Source organism: Geospiza fortis, unplaced genomic scaffold, assembly GCF_000277835.1.
Source record: "Geospiza fortis unplaced genomic scaffold, GeoFor_1.0 scaffold407, whole genome shotgun sequence".
Lineage (NCBI taxonomy): Eukaryota > Metazoa > Chordata > Aves > Passeriformes > Thraupidae > Geospiza > Geospiza fortis.
This window is the reverse complement of record NW_005054507.1, coordinates 47,669-64,061: the sequence shown is the minus strand read 5'-3', so window position 1 is coordinate 64,061 and position 16,393 is coordinate 47,669.

Sequence of the window (16,393 nt, the reverse complement as noted above, 5' to 3'; positions counted from 1 at the left end):
TGCCGCTCTCAGCTGCCGCTGGGGAGCCCCCAGAGCCACGCCCTGCGCTTTTGGCGTGGCCCCAGACCCCCCTCTAAGCAGGGGTTATTCTGCAGACATCATCTCCCGCATCAGAAATGCCCCTGGAGTCGCTTCAGAAGGTCAGTCTTACACCTCTGCCCCGGACCTGGGCTAGAATTTCCCTTCAAGCTGAGGGCATGTTGTGAGATGGAAGCGACACTGGAATTGCTCTAAATCTCTGGAGTTTTCCAGGATTGGGTCAGGGAATCCTTCACAGGGCTGGTGTAGGTTGAGGTGACCTTGCATAAAGTCCGGGTGATCCCTGAATGTGATGCTGTGTTGTCAAATCTGAGTGCTGATTCTGTCCCAAGGAAAGAACCACAGAATGGTCTGGGTTGGGAGGGACCTTAGAGATCATCCCATCCCACCCACTGCCACGGGCAGGGACACTTTCCACTAGCCCAGGGTGCTCCAAGCCCCATCCAACCTGCCCTTGGACACTTCCATGGATCCAGGGGCAGCCACAGCTTCCATGGACACCCTGTGCCAGGATCTCCCCACCCTCACAGGGAAGAATTCCTCCCCAATATCCCATCTAAACCCTCAGTTTGAATTCATTTCCCCTCGTCCTGTCACTACATCTTTCTTGCACTGTCCCCTCAGGTCCTGCAGGGAGATGGGTGAGGCACAATCAGCAGAGCCACCAGCCCTTATTTTACCAGGGAATTTCCTCCTGGAGCATTTCCCAGTCAGGCTGCCCAGAAGAAGTCACAAAATCCTACACTCCTTCCTACACCCACACTTTGTCCTTAAAGAGGGATAGTGGACAGCCCCTGGGACAAACCACTACAAACAGTCACTGCCAAATCCCACTTTTTCCAGTTGAAATCCAGAGGGTTCTGGATGCTTCTGCTGCCCTGGGAGACCAGAAGGCTATGAGCCTGCTGGTGAGAACTCCAGGGTTCAACCCTAGAGCACAGACATAACCACTTATGGTACCAGTGGTGTCATAAAAACCAAGAGCAGGACGTGTCCTAGAGTTCAACACTGAAGCCAGACCCTTAAATTTAGGACAGCATCAGCATTTAAAGCTTGGTTGGGTTCCCTCAATGCTGCAGCTTTGCATTTAGTCACAGCCTTCCAGGGAGACCTTTACAAGGAGAGGCAAAGTGGCTCTGACACATTTTATTAGCCACTATTAAGTTTATTACATCACTAAAAGAAGCCAGTCTAGAAGTCTATGGATGCCCAGATGTACCTGCCCAGATCCTTCCTGGGTTTTCCAGCAATGCCAGCGTTGACATTCCAAGGTCAGGAGTTCAAGGAAAACGACATCTTCCAGGCTGGGCATTCCGGGAAGTTAGGAATGTATCCAGGTGCTTGAGCAGAGATGCAGATAAACCTGGAGCAGCTGAGCCTGCAGCAAAGGATCTTTGGGAAACGGGGACAGAGGTGGGGGCATTTCCTTGGCCAGGGGTCTGCTGCTTGTGGGATGGAAACACCACAACCCCCAACCCCAAAATCGCTGCAGGAAGGTGGAGATGATCAGGTAAAAGAGGGGCATTTGGAAGATCCTAGATTTTCTAGGTGCTCCATTGCTTTCTGCCTATGTTTTGCAGCCCCACAAGTGTTTTGGGGGCAGAATAGTTGGAACGTCCTGGGGAGCAGCACCTGGCAGGGATCTCACTGCAAGCAAGCTCCATTCCCCTGAGCCGAGCTGAGCATCCCGGGTGGTTCTAAATCCCAAAAACCTTTGATCCACGATAACTTTAACCTTCCCAGACCTTGCCCAGAGGCCGGGGATCACTCAAAATCAGAGCAGGCAGCTCTGGGGAAGCGCAGCCTTCCCAAAAGCCAGCCCCAGGGCTCAGCGGGACGTGGCGGGATAAACAGCCCCAGCGAGAGCCGGGAGTGCGCTCCAGCTGCAGGAGGATTTATGGGACAGCAGCAGCACGGCTTTTTTGGTTTTTTTTTTTTGGTTAAACAGAGCAGATCCGAACCAGATGTGTAACCTTTATCTCCATCGCTGCGCTCCCAGAGACGGGGGAGCAGACGGGGGAGAGGGAAAGACGTTTGAGTTTCCATGAGCCCCGCATGCTCCCAGAGCCAGCTCACCAAGAAAAATGAGCCCCGGCAGCCAGGAAACTTCGCTGGCTGCTCAAGCCCCGTGTTTTGTTTCCTCCCTCCGTTGCCGCGGAGAAATAAAAGCGCTGCTGCCGGCTGCGATGAGCTCACCGCGCTGCTCCGTAAAACCTGACATTGTAAAGATGTGACCCGGCAGGAGGCTGGGGATGAGCCCTGGGCTCTGCTCCCCGGGAAGGGCAGGAGGCTCAGACATCCATATTTTGGGCATTTTCCCTCCCAGGCAGCAAGGTGCAAGGGGAGGGATGTGGGAGAGTGATGGGTGCTGCCTGGGGATGCCAGGGGAGAAGGGTCCCCGAGGGAAAAGGACAAAATGGGGAATTCTGTACTGGATTTGTGATGACCCCAGACGCAGGGAAGAATGATGTGCATTTGAGTTTATGATATCAGAAGGTTAATTAATGATTCTATTCTATTCTATTCTATTCTATTCTATTCTATTCTATTCTATTCATTTAACTATTTTACACTGCACTATACTAACAAGAACTCTCTCAAACTGAAGAAACTTGCGACTGACTGCTGACAGTCCCCACACCCACACGTGCATCCAACTGGTTAATGAATTAAAACACTCTCACCAGAATCCAATTAAGTGATCACCTTGGGTAGACAGTCTTCCAACACATTCCACACGGTTCAAAAACACAGGAGTAGCAGATGAGATAAGAATTGTCTTGATCTTTCCTTTCCTTTCCTTTCCTTTCCTTTCCTTTCCTTTCCTTTCCTTTCCTTTCCTTTCCTTTCCTTTCCTTTCCTTTCCTTTCCTTTCCTTTCCTTTCCTTTCCGTTTTCTCCTCGGAGATGGGAGTGGGCAAAGGCCAAATAAGCCATTGCTCTTGAAAAAAAGGCAGAAATTATTTAAGTGTTTGAGAGCTAATATATATATTTTATATTTATGCCTTACAAATGGGCTCTGCAAGAGCATGATCAATGAACTGAAGGGGAACTGAAAGGCCTAAAGAAAAAAAAAAGGGGTTGTTAGGGACAGAATCAGTAGTTTGTTGTTTCTAAAATACTCCTCTGCCTTTCCAGCAGTGATTAATTCAGCAGATGGGGAGGTTGCGTTGGAGGTTAATGAAAAAAAAAGAGCATTGCATTGGATTGACTGGAATATTGCAGGGGCCATGACACAGCCTTTGGAAATCAGTGCAGCACTGGGGCTGCTCCTCTGCAGGGTTTGGATTCCAGCTTCCCCTGCTCCAGCCCTCAGAACATCCTTCACTGATGGTGGATCTGGGCTGACAGCATTGCCACCCACTGTCCTGCAGCTCAAAGCTTCAACTGGTGCCACTGGGAAAGGCAAGCCAGTATTCTCCCTCACTGCTCACATATCCATCCCTGGAATTCTGCTGATTCTGGGGGCAAGGATGGTTTTCTAAGTAAAAAGTGTTAAAAGAGGAGTTCTGCAGTAGGAAGGTTACACACAGTGAGCCTGACCTTTCCCACAGCTCTCATGGCATTGCATTCTGCCCCAGTTCTGTTCTTTTTTTTTTTTTTTTTTTTTTTTTAAGCTGCTAGAAATGAGAAATTATTTTGGAAAAGCCAAAATCCTGCCTTGGGTACTGGGGTCCCTGCAGGGCTTGCTGGGTGAAACATCCAGATCCCTGGACTCCCAGTGTTTGGAGTGATGACAGGGTGGATTTTGGACTAAACACACAGCAAAAAGTCGCAGATCCAGAAGCTTTTTCCAAAACAATCACTCAAAATCCCCACTTGCACCATAATTCTCCTTCTTTTCTCTGTGCTTTCTCATCTTCCATCCCTTTATCCTTGGGCTTATAAAGCAGCTCAGCTCTGCAATGGAAGCAGGTGGCCCCAGAATGTCAGGGGCTTTATATTTAATGCTGTTTCTCCCCCGGGATGGATCATGGAATGCTGTTTCTCCCCCAGGATGGAAACAGCCATGGGAGGAAGGCAGAAGGGCACCCCCAGAGCAGCCTGGAAGCTGCACCCCCTCTTCCTACCTTCAAAGCCTGCAGGTTGTAGGTGTCAATGTGGGATCAAAAGCAGCAAGTTGGGCAATGGGAAGCCCACAAATGGGAATGTTGCCCTGCAAAACCACAGCGGACAAGCCCCTGGGTGTCTGAGGACAGGCACAGCTCGTCACACAGGGGTAAATCACAGACTAAGCAAGGAGAATTAGAATTCTCTTCCCACTGTGGGGCTATTTCTTGAAGTTGGCCGAGTCAGAGCATCCCCCCAGTGCAGCCCAGAGCCCCTTTTTGCCCCTTTCCCAGCAGGACAGGGCAGAGAGCCAGGTTTAACACCCAAGTGCAAAGGCCTTGTTAAGTGCTAGTAAAACACGGGCAGCTTGGAAGAGCTTTAGGAGACCTGAAGTGTTTGGGATTAGAGCCAGCTCCACCCTGGAAGTGGGAGCTGAGGAAGGAAGGGAGCCAGGTGCTGGCTGTGCAGGGCAGGGGCCTGCAGGGATGGGGTTAATCTCAGACTCAGCAGCCTGGCAAGGAGACTGAGGTCAGGCCTCCCGAGGGACAGCTCCAATCCCTGCTCCCTGTGACAGGGACAGCACCCAGAAAATGGCTGCAGATCAGGGAAAGGTTCTCCCCCCAGAGGGTGCTGGGCACTGCCCGGGCTCCCCAGGGAATGGGCACAAGCCCAAGCACATCCAGAGCCCAAGGAACACTTGGACAATGCTCCCAGGGATGCCCAGGGTGGGGTTGTTGGGATGTTGGACTCCATGATCCTCATGGGTCCTTTCAGCTCTGGATATTCTGTGATTTGATGATTCTGGCTTGAGGGTTACCTCCCAGTTTTAGCATTTTCTCCCCTAATATGACCTAAGCAGCCACATCTGCCCCATTTTCCTGCCCCAGCTGCCTTGGGAAGGGGTGTGGGCATGGGGAAAGGGATGGTGACTCTTCCTAACCAGGGCTTGCAGCTCCCCATCTCTTTGGGAACCAGCAACCATCCCCTGCGCACCTGCACCTAATACTCTAGAAGGTCTTTTTTTGCATCTCCATAGCTTTTTTTAACCCCTCCATTTGACCCCTCTCCATTCAAAGCCCCCCAGTCTGAGCCCCCAGTCCCACCCCAGGAGTTTGGGCATTGCTGGGTTGGGAAGACTGAAAGCTGCTCGTCCTTCCCACCCCTCCTCTCCTTGCTGCTGCAACAGGCAGCAGCTGGAAGGCTGCCTCCCTTTTATAATCTCACTTTTGGGAATAAAAAAGGCAGTTCTGCTCGCAGTCTGCAGCCAAGCTCCTTGCAGAAGAGCAGGCTGTGCTCTGGTCAGCCCCGTGCGTTGTCCCCACAGCTGTGTCCCATCCTGGGAACATCTGATGCTGGTGCTCACGTAAGGATGGGGAGGAGAACATCCCCCTTGCACGTTTCCTTTGGCAGCCTGTGGCAGGGAATGCTTTTCCAAGGGGGCTGTGCTGATCCCTGGATGCCCACGGGGCAGTGTGGGCTCAAATCTTTTCCCACACGGGTTTCCCTATGCAGGGGCAGCTCATCCTGACTCACAGGATCACAGGAGGCTTTGGGTTGGAAGGGACCTTAGAGATCTTCTAATTCCCTGCTAATTTCCCTTCCTACACACCCCACAAGTGTGCATCCCACCAGACTCCTCCAGGCATGCCAGAGAGGTGGACATGATGAGTTTTCCCAGCCTCAGCAGCAGCATGGGAGAAGCCCACTGCCAAAATCCACCACCTCCCCAGGAGTTTTCATCGTGCCTTTGCTCCCTTGGTATTCCCAGCAGGCAGGGAGGGCTCCAAGCCACATTTCCAAGCTCTCAACCTGCCAGAGGCACAAAGCAGCCAACAAAAAGTTGGTGCAGCAGCGAATGCTTGAGCCTTCCCTTGGTTGTGGGGTACCACAGGGTGAAAAACCCTTTGGCAGGTGCAGGGTGAGCAGAGAGGATTTATTTCTGTGGAAAACGCACCTCCTAAATGGCTGCCTCCTCCTTCCCTACGTGTCCATCCACAGCAGAAATCTCAGGAATTTCCATGGCAGCGCTCTCAGGAAATCTCCGCGTTTCTCCCAGACGTGTCTACGATGGGACATGGATTGCACAAGAAGGTCTGAGAGCTGGGCAAGGTTGAGTCTAGAAAAAAAAAAAATGGAGAGACAGAAATCCTGAACAAAAAAGCAGCTTGGAAAAAGCAGTCAGAAGCTTGAAGCACATCCAGACCACTGCTCTGGAAATCAGGCTGAACAGTCTTGTGACATCAGGTTCTCTCAGGAGGTCGCTGCTATTTCCCAGCTGTAAAGGCCTGGGAATGTTGCTAGCAGCCCATGCTTGACTTTGGAAGAGCTGGAAAGGACTGCTGCAGTGGCCAAGCAGCAAATCATAGAATCACTAAGGTTGGAAAAAGTCATGAAGGTTGGAAAAGAATTCCAAGACCATCGAGTCCAACCTTGAGCCCCACCTTGTCACCCAGCCCAGAGCACTGAGTGCCACGTCCAGGCCTTCCTTGGACACCTCCAGGGATGTGGGACCCACCACCTCCCTGGGCAGCCCTTTTCCAATGCCTGACCACCCTTTCCATGGAGAAATTCTTCCTGATGTCCAACCTGAACCTCCCCTGGCACAGCTTGAGGCCCTTTCCTCCTGTCCTGTCCCTTGTTCCCTGGGGGAAGAGGCCAACCCTCCGCTGGCTCCTCCGTGCTGCCAGGGATTTGCAGGCTGGCAATGAGCTTCCCATGGCTTGGCCAGCTCAGAACTGGGAAGCACAAACCACAAACATTCTCCACAGGTCCTGGATTTGCCCTGAAGGTCCAACAGGCCCCTCAGTGCAGTTTCACCCTCTCTGGCCTCAGCAGAGAGCCCCAGGGGGAACTTTTGATCTCAGACACGACCGGCACCTCTGCGTTTCATGTTTGAGGAGATAAATATTTGGGCACACGCTCGTTCCAAGGAGCATTGCTGGAAGTTTATAATGTTGGATAAGCTGGATATGTCGGAAAGCCCCTTGTAAAGGGATTGGGATGGTTATCCCAAACGAGGCAGCAGAACCCCTTTGCTTTTCCCTTGCACTCCTCCATCCAGAGAAGCTGGGTCTGACCCCAAGCTCAGACTGCAGCCATCCCTTCCCAGAGGCACGAGGAGCACGTGGATGTCGGGATCAGCCCCCACAGACCCCAAACGTGGCCAGCCCTGGGCTGAGCAGCCTCCCTGCCTCCCACGCAGATCCGGGATCCAGCCGGGAGCTGCATGAGCTCATGGCTGGGGCGGCGCCAGCTGCAGGGAAGGGACAGACGGGGAAAAGGGAAGGCAGCACCAGAAAAAGGAGAATTGGAGAGGAAAAAAGAGGGGGAAAAGGAAAAAGGGAAATGTATGTGTATTTAAATAATGTGTATAAAAGGGAAAGGAAAGAGGAAACAAAAAAAAAGGGAAATGGGAAATGTATGTGGGTATAAAAGGAAGGAAAAGGGTAGAGAGAAAGGAGGAAGGAAAAAAAGAAAGGGAAAAGGGAGAATGGAGAAGGGAGAAGGAAAAAGAGAAAGGGGAAAGGGAGAATGGGGAAGGGAGAGGGAAAAAGAGAAAGGGGAAAGGGAAAAGGGAGAATGGAGAAAGGAGAAGGAAAAAGAGAAAGGGGAGAGGGAAAATGAAAAGAAAAAAAACCACACACACACAAAAAAAGAAAATAAAGAAGAAAGAAAATAAAAGAAAAAAGACAACAGGAAAAAGGATCAAGATAAAATAGAAAAAAAAATTAAAAGAAAAAAGAGAAAGAGAAAGAAATACCTTGAGGCCAAGTCCACACAGATCAACAGCAGCTCCCAGAGGAGACAAGGAGAGGGATGGGTGCCAGGGCAGGGCAAAAGGAGCCTGTTCTCTGCTGAAAACAGTTCCCTTGCCAAGCCCACAAACTGGGGGGAAAATCATCTTATCTCCATGCCTTTTGAGCCCCATGAATGCTTTGAGCCCTGTGTGCATTGAACACAAGGATAAGCAGGGAAATCCCTGTGCAAGGGCCAGGAAGGGGACTTTGGGATTTCAGGGACCTCTCTGCTCACTGGTGGGGGTCAACACCAGCAGCACCAGCTCAGACCATGAGGGATGCAAGGAAACAACCCATCAGGGAGAGCCAAGTGTTTTTAGAGACCCTGCATGGCTGGGCTGCCCTCTGGGCTGGTTAAGACAAGGGGATGATTTGTGGCTGTGAATCCCTGCGTGCGAGCTGGAAGAGATCCCTCGCTGACGTTACGGCTGCTGTCCCTGCTCTGGTGGAGGAAAAAGGAGACTTTTGTCAACAGCCCCAACAAGTTTAGTCCTCCTGAGATCACCACTGTCTGCTCTGGTTCCTGCACACTTGGGATGGCATCAAGGAGCAGGATCCCACGGGAAAGCTGATGGGGCAGCTCATCCTCTTCCTCTCCATGTCACAGCCAGGCCATCCAGGGAAAAACACCATTACATTTCCCAGAAAACTTCTCCAAATTTGGCAGAAATGTGGTTTTAGTGAGCTCAGCTACCAAAACCCTACCTACGTTACCTTGGTACTCCAGCAGTCCTCACTCCACCTCAGGATAAACCTCAAACTTCCTCTGGGAATTGGGAAAACACCTGCAAGACAGGATTTTATCTGTACTGTCCCTGTGGGAGCCAGCTCAGAGGACACCCATGGAGGGGGATTGTGCACCCAAAGCTGGTGATGCCAACACAGGGGGACTGAGAAGGACCCAACCCTTGTGTAGCCACAGCCCAGCTGCACTGTGATTTTTCTGGAATGATTTTATGAGCAAGGCAGGGTGGAAAAGGAGATCTTTCTCCCCAAACCCAGCCCTGCTAATATCTTGAAAAATGGGTGAGGAGTGAGGCTGAAGCATGTTTGGAGCCATCTGCCATGAGGGTGGGAATCAGGGATGTGCTGTGGGGAGCTTGGGGTGGGGCAGGGGGCTGTTTCCCCATTCATCCCCTGCAGGTTTTTGATCCTAAAGTGTGAGACTGGCACTGGGATGGGGCTTTCCCATCCTTCTTCCCTTGACTTTGCTGCTTTCTCCCCATGCCTTTTTAACTCCCAGTGTTCCCACACCATCCCAGTCCTTAACCAGGCTGCTAAATGAGCTTTGATTCCCTTGCAACCCTACCAACGTGGCCAATCCTCAGGAAAGAAGCCGGGAACTCCTCCAGCCGTCCGAGCCCTTGGCTCTGCTCTTCTCCAGAAGTGCAGGGGTTGGTACCGGCTGATCCAAGGCAGAAATTTGAGTAATTTCCTCCAATTAGTATCTTTTTTCTTTTACTTCACTGACACAATTTTCTGCAGAGAGCTTTCCTGCAGCATGTGGTGTCTCGTGTTTTTAGGGGGACGGCCAAACACCTTCTTGAAACAGCCCAAGCCGGGCTTAAAGAAACTCAGCACTTTCTAGTAATACTGAAACCTAATAATACCTTAATATGGGAAAAACCTCAAGCTTTAATTTAACTTTGCACCCTCTGATTCCCTGGGGCTTTTACCATGGGAGAAAACTGCTTGTCCAGAGTTCCTCCTCCATCTCCCGGCAGCACAGGGCTGGCTCAAAGCGTGTCCTCAAAAGCTTTGCTATTTGGCTGCTGTCCCTGTCATTTCTTCAGATGAAACAATATTTTGCAGCAAATCAAAGCCAGGCGTGAGAGCCCGACTTTCCTGGCAGCCACTTGGGGCGTGAAGCTGGCAGGTAACTGCACACTCTGCTGGGCTGTGCTGGATAAAGCACCCCTGTCCCACTTCTGATCCCACCCAGCGCTGAAAAACGGGATCAGCCCTCCCCTGGCAGACAGGAAAAAACAAGTTTTTTTCCATGAAACACAGCTTTAAAGCAAGCAAATCAGTGGAAGTCTGACTGCCATGCTTCTCAGTGGAAGTCTGACTGCCCCCAAACCATGAGGAGGCAGGGGAGATGCCGAGCTGGCAGCAGGATTTCCCAGTTCCTTCCCCATCATGGCCACAGATAGGAATCAGGCAATCCCCAGGGATGCGTTAGCAAGGCCAGACTGATGGGTGAAGGAGCCAGACATGCTGCACTGGGGGATGGCATGGCTTGGAAGCTGTCACTGTAGGTCTCAATGTCACCCTGATCCAGACCTCTCTTCCCACCCATGCAAAAAATCCTGTTTCACACCTTTGCAAAAGTGAGCTTGCATCTCTGGTGGCTGGAACAGACTGGTTCAGCTCAGCTTTGATGTTGCCAGGTGTGTAAGAGCACAACAGTCCTGCAAAGGTTTTTAAAACGCATTAATTTCAATGTCATTAATTTAAAATTCATTAGAATCCTGCTCCTGCCCAGAGCCACGTGGGTGCTGCTCAGGCCCACATTCGCTGGGCACCAACTCAAGCAGGGCTGCCAAGTGTTGCTGAAACACACCAGCTTTGCCCCAAAATGCTGGGTGAGAGCCAAAGCCTCTCTCCTGACTCCTTAGCACCCTGCTTTCCCATAAATCCAGCAGCTGCCCCTTCACTTCCACTATCATCAAACAGCAGCAAGGATCAGAAGGAATTTGTTTCCATGGGAGCCTGATCCTATCCTGGCAATCTCTGGGTTAAAGAGAAAGACCCCAGGGAGGGGTGCTGGCACTGAAGGTGCTCCACCATCCAGTGCAGAGCAGCAATGCCACATCCTTGCTTTAGAGCACCTTCTGTAAAAGCTGCTTTGATAGCACTCGCTGGCCCAGCTGCTTTCCTCACTTATTTTTCTGCTGAGATTATGTTATTGAGTGGTTTGTTTGCCTGGCACAAAATGCTCACGCAAAGTAAGAAAAAAACCCCCAAACAACACAAGCCAAAACTGATTTTTTTCTAATTCTGTATTTACTTTCTGGCTGAGTGCTTCCAAAATAAGAGTTTTGGACACCTTGGGTGGGGACTGTTTGCTGTGACAGGTTCCGAGGGCACACAGGGACATCCTGCCCCGTGGCTGGCAGGGCCACAGCACCAACAAATCCCTGCCACCAGGGAGGAGAAGATGGCCCAGCTTGATCAGGGTGAGGGACACAACTCCCTCAGATGAGGGGCAGCTGGGTGGATTCCACAAGGGAGAGCCAGGGGATGGGAGATGGATGGTGAGAGGCACAGATGGTGCTGCTGATGGGGCAGTGACCATCTAAGCGTGGCAAGAGAGCTTCCCCCAGCTCAGCCTCCCCAGCTGAGGGATGGGCAGCAGGCAGAAAGCTGTCCAGGCAGTGGGGTGACGTGGATTTTCTGGGTCCCCATTTAGTTACTAAGCTAAGAGGAGGTGATGCCTGGCCTTCCTCTGGCCGGTTTTTGCCTTTCCTTTCAGCACATTCCAGAGCTTTCTGCAGTGTTTGCTGTGGCCTGAGCTGGAGCCAAGCCCCTGGGAGACGCAGAGGTGGGACTTGGTTTAACACAGAAGTGCCAGGGTGGTGTTTGTAGAAGCCTTCCATTGGTTTTTAGGGAAACATGGACAAAAGGCAGGCCCTGGGCTGGCATCAAGGGATGCTGGCACATTCCTGCAGCCACTCCCAAAGGTCTCTGGAAGAGCTCAGGGGAGCTCAGCCCCAGGAAGGCCAGCATGTGCTACTTTACAAGCAAGGTCAGGTTTGTCTCAAAGCCTTGGCATTCCTCAGCATCACCAGGGAGGAGGGACAGAGGGATATTTCTAATAAGCACTCACTGCAGGATTTTAGAGCAGGGACTCTCCAGAGTCACTAAGCAATGCAGAAGTGAGGTACCTACTTTGTAATGCCCGTGACTTCACTGCCAATACCAGCCTTTTTCTTAGTTTTTTCTCAATTTTCTTCATTTTCAGGTGGCTGCTGAAGTCTCCCAAGCCTGCACTGTGCCAGATACCCAGCTGGGAGATCTTGGACCAGCAGTTTCCATTGGATCCAGCTTTTTTCCCTTTGCATTTACCCTTTGCTCTTGCTGCTCCTTCTGACCAGTACTGGGAAGGGCTGGATGGGTTTTGTCCCCTGAATTTTGCCTGAGGTTGCTCGTTTTCATCCCCTCCTTTTTCATGTGAGAGGCCTCAGCATTTCTTTCAGCCCCTGCACCTCTCACATGACTGCACTGGCACAGAAACCAGAAAAGTTTAGTCATGGCCTTCTGTCCATCCTGTGCCAAGGAGGACAGAAATGAAAACAACCCCATTCAAAGCCCCTTGAGGGAATGAATCCCAGCCCAGGGCTAATGAGCTACGGGCACAATTAGCCCAGGAATCCCATTAGCCACACAGCCACCCTTTCAGTCAAATAAAAGGAGCCTCCAGTTCAAAAAACCTGAAGTTTTAGGCCAGTGATCAAATCAAAAAACCCCACAAGTTGGGGGCTTTTAAAAGAAATTTGTGTTATTGAGTATTTCCCAGTTTTCCCAGTTCCTGTGAGTTCTGCCTCGAGGAAATGGCAATGATCCTCCCTCCCTGCAGCAGCTGATGCTGGGCATCTCATCTCCCTCTGGTCTCCTTCCTCCTCTGCCTCAGCTCTTACAAAATAAAATAAGTCAAACCTCAGGAAAGTCCTGATGTTGCCTTAAAAATAGGAGTTTTAAAGAAAAATTGATGTCATCTTCGTTCTGCTTATTCCTGTGGGTGTTGGGGGTTTCAAGCTGAAACTCACCTGTGAATCCTTCCCCAGGAGGGCTGGGAGCTCCCCACAAACTGGGATTTCAGGGCAGATCCCAGAGTTCTGTGTGTGAAAAGCAGGCAGCTCCACAACCCGTGACTGCTGCGGCTTCCGCTCTCATTTTTCTGATTTCTGAAAGAAGAAACAGAGCAAAAGAAAAACCAATTAAATGTTTCCCTTGGTTTTCAAGCAGAAATTCCTACTTTGGTGCCACCGCCAGTCACTGCTGAAGGAGGGCTGAAATGAAGTCTTGCCATGGAGCAAGGGCAGGCAAAATTCAGGTTTCCCAGCCCCTCCAGCTCCATGCCCAGCTCGTTGTGCTGGAAGGCAAGGCTGCAAATGTCCACTGCATGAACAGCTGTGGGCTGGAGGTCATTTTCATCAATTCTGTAAAAAAAAATCCTGCTTTTTGAATGCCTTTGAATGTCTTGAGAAGCTCCAGTGAGGCAGGTGGAGGGTGCAGGAGATGTGAGAGCTGGGGGGACTGACATGGATAAAATGCCAAGCTGAGCCAGGCTGCAGGGGCAAGCCATGAAACTCTCACAAAAGAGAGGAATTTGCTCCAACAAGAGGTTCACAGAGGTTCATCGAGGACCTTTCAGGAAGAAAATGAGAGAGAGGGAAAATTCTGGAGTGCAAAGTGGGCAAGTCATGGTTGGAGAGAACAGATGAATGTGGGGAGAAGTTCACTGCAAAATAAGAGCTTGCACTGGTCAAAATGATGGGGAAACTCACAAGGAAGGAGAAGCAATCCAAATCCCTAGCCCTTAAATGGATAAAAATGCTGGGATACATTGGAAGCAACATCAGGACAGATGCTGTCCACAAGCTCTGGCAAGGCAGAGACCACAGGATTGATGAGCTGTGGGCAAGACACTCTGCTCCTCTGAGGACATCTGGGAGGAACTGGTGTCCAGAGCTACTGCTAAACAAACATGCCATCTGGATAAATAACTCCTCTGGAAAAACCTTCAGGATACAATCCAGCTGTGGCCATTTAAGGGGAAAAAGGAAAAAAAAAAAAAAAGAGGTAAAAAATGTGGGAGCAGAACACGAGCAGCACCTCAGGCAGGTCACAAAGCCTTGGGACAGGGCTAAATGGTGAGTGTAGCTAAAACTAGAATCAAAACAAACCTACAACCTGAGAATGCCAGGCTGCAAGCTTCTCTGGATGGAATGGTGGCTCATTCCCAGGGTGAGGAGTCCCATGGTATATTTGGGTTTCCTCCACTGGCACCTACCAGTTGTTTGTCCCCCACGCTCCATGGATGGACCTTGACTGCTCTCCCTGTCCGAGGAACAGCTTTTTGCTGCTCGACTGTGCAAATAAACCCCAAATATAGGATTTTACAAGTTCCCATTTTAACTTGCTGTGCTAGCAACGTGCCTGAAACATTCAAGCCCCAGGGAATCTAACCAGAAGAGGTTGGATCCCAGAAAACAGCAGCTCCTTTTCAAGGAAGATGCATTATTTCGGTTTAAAGCGACATCAGGGGGATTTTATAGGGTGCAAAGTGCCCTGGAACTTGTCAGATCTATGGCAAACAGTGCTGTTCCCCTTCCCCTGGGCACTGTGGGGGCTTTGCAGTCACTGCCACCCCCTTGCTGCTCTTGCCCCCAGCCCTCAGCCAGGAACAGCCTATGGGGATATTGCCATGTTAGGAAGTGAGCTGCTGCTTCTTCTGGCCAACATTGATTTGTGCAATTCGACACTGATGAGGGACAGAGCCCTTGCACAACACACTCCACTGTCTCCAGCACTTTCAGTTTTCAGCAGATCTTCCTGTCCCTTGGTGCTCAGTGATGGTTGCTCAGAGCATTTAGAAAGGCAAGATGCCAGGACCGGTTTTAGTGGGAAGTGTACCTGATCAGGGCTTGGAACAAGAGGGTTTTTAAGAAGGAACTTTTTAAGAAGGAACCTTCCAACCCAAATGACTGTGATACTATAATTTCAGAACCATCCTCTGAAAAAAACCACTGTGGGGATGTAAAATACTGCTTTGAAGCATTTCCTGACTGGTAAAGGGCATGGCTTTGATCTGGGCTGCGTCACAAACCAACCCTGTGGGGCAGGCAGAGCTGGAGGAGCCTTCCCAACTGGATTCCTCCAACTTCCTAACACTGTGTCCCAAGGCCACCTCCCAGCACTTGCCTGCACAGAGGCACCTCAGAACAGTGGCAGCAGAGGCCATGTGCTGTGGTGGGACCATCAGAGACGTGCTGCTCTCCTTCTCCTCGGCATGGAAGGAAAATTGCTGCCATCACCCGCAACACTCCGGCAGCGGATGTGGCTTCCAGGCCACCGGCACCACGGAGCTTTGGGAGGGATTGGCCATCCCTTAAACTGCCCATAATGAGCTCCAGAGAGCCTGTGCTCAGCCCCAGGCATGCCAGGAGGGAGGGATAAAGGGCTGGGAGCTCTGGGATCAGGCTCTTTGGAGGTAGGACATCCACGCTTGGCCCGCTTTGATCTCTCTGTGAAGGCATTAATGTGCAGAGAGGAAATGTCTGGTGGTCAGCTGGGACAACACACAGCACAGCTGGGGACCCTGGAGGAATCTCAGGCTTTCTGAACTCCTCTGAACACTTCCTTCTTCCCCCCTGCCCCCCATCCCCTCCTCCATACTCCATTTGCTTTTTTTCCTAAAAAGTGTTTCTTTTCCCAGGGAGAGATATCAAGTTCATGATGTAATAGCTTGTGGTGAGGGCTGTTCTTTAAGTCAGAGAAATATGAAAAACCCTGCAAAAAGTATCTTTAGTACAATCAGCCTCCTCTCAACTCAGCACAAAGAACTGATCTTTAAAGCCAAACTCTGCCTTCAGATACATTAACCCTGAATTTGCAAACATCATTGGTATGTGCCCAGATAATTGTGCCTGGCTTAAAACAAGAAGTTCTGCATGTTTTACTCTATTTACTGCATTACTGAAGGAATTGTTCCCTGTGAGAGTGGGGAGGCCCTGGCACAGGGTGCCCAGAGAAGCTGTGGCTGCCCCTGGATCCCTGGAAGTGCCCAAGGCCAGGTTGGACGGGCTTGGAGCAGCCTGGGATAGTGGAAGGTGACGCTCCCCATGGAAAGGGGTAGGATGAGATGAGCTTTGGGGTCCCTTCCAACCCAAACCATCTATAATTTTGTGATTCATTTTATGATTAAAGCACAAGTCAGCTGCCCAGGAGCTGGGCTGGCCATTACCAACCTGAAAAGAGAAATTAAGGTACCACAGAGTCCTTCAAAGATCCTGGAAGTGAAATGCCCATCTAGGCTACATGTGCAGGACTCTGCAACTGATGGAAAGAGAAAGAAGCAGCCCCACGGGGTGAGTCAGTCTCTCCAAAGATAGGTGGAAGGAATGCATACTTGAGCCAGCCTGCCATTCCCTTGGGAAGACAAACCCCACTTTGCAATATTTTACATTTTATCTCAACAATGCAGAAATTTCCAGGAACCTTTTGCCTTTTTTCCCCCCCCTTTTTTTGCAACATCTGCAATGTCTTTGAGAGCCTTCTGGAAGAAAGGGCCTCTTATCCATGAGTCATTTGGAGGAAAGGGAAGCCCCTTGGACATGGGGATGTGGTTGGTTCACAGGGCTGCTTGGAAATCTGGAAAAGCCACAGGCAGCTGTGGGCATGGAAATCCATGCAGGGACTGGGAACAGTGACCAGTCAGGTGCTGAGCCAAACCAGGGCAAGATTTTTGCCCAGTGAGTCTGAGGAGCCAAGGGGGGGAATTTG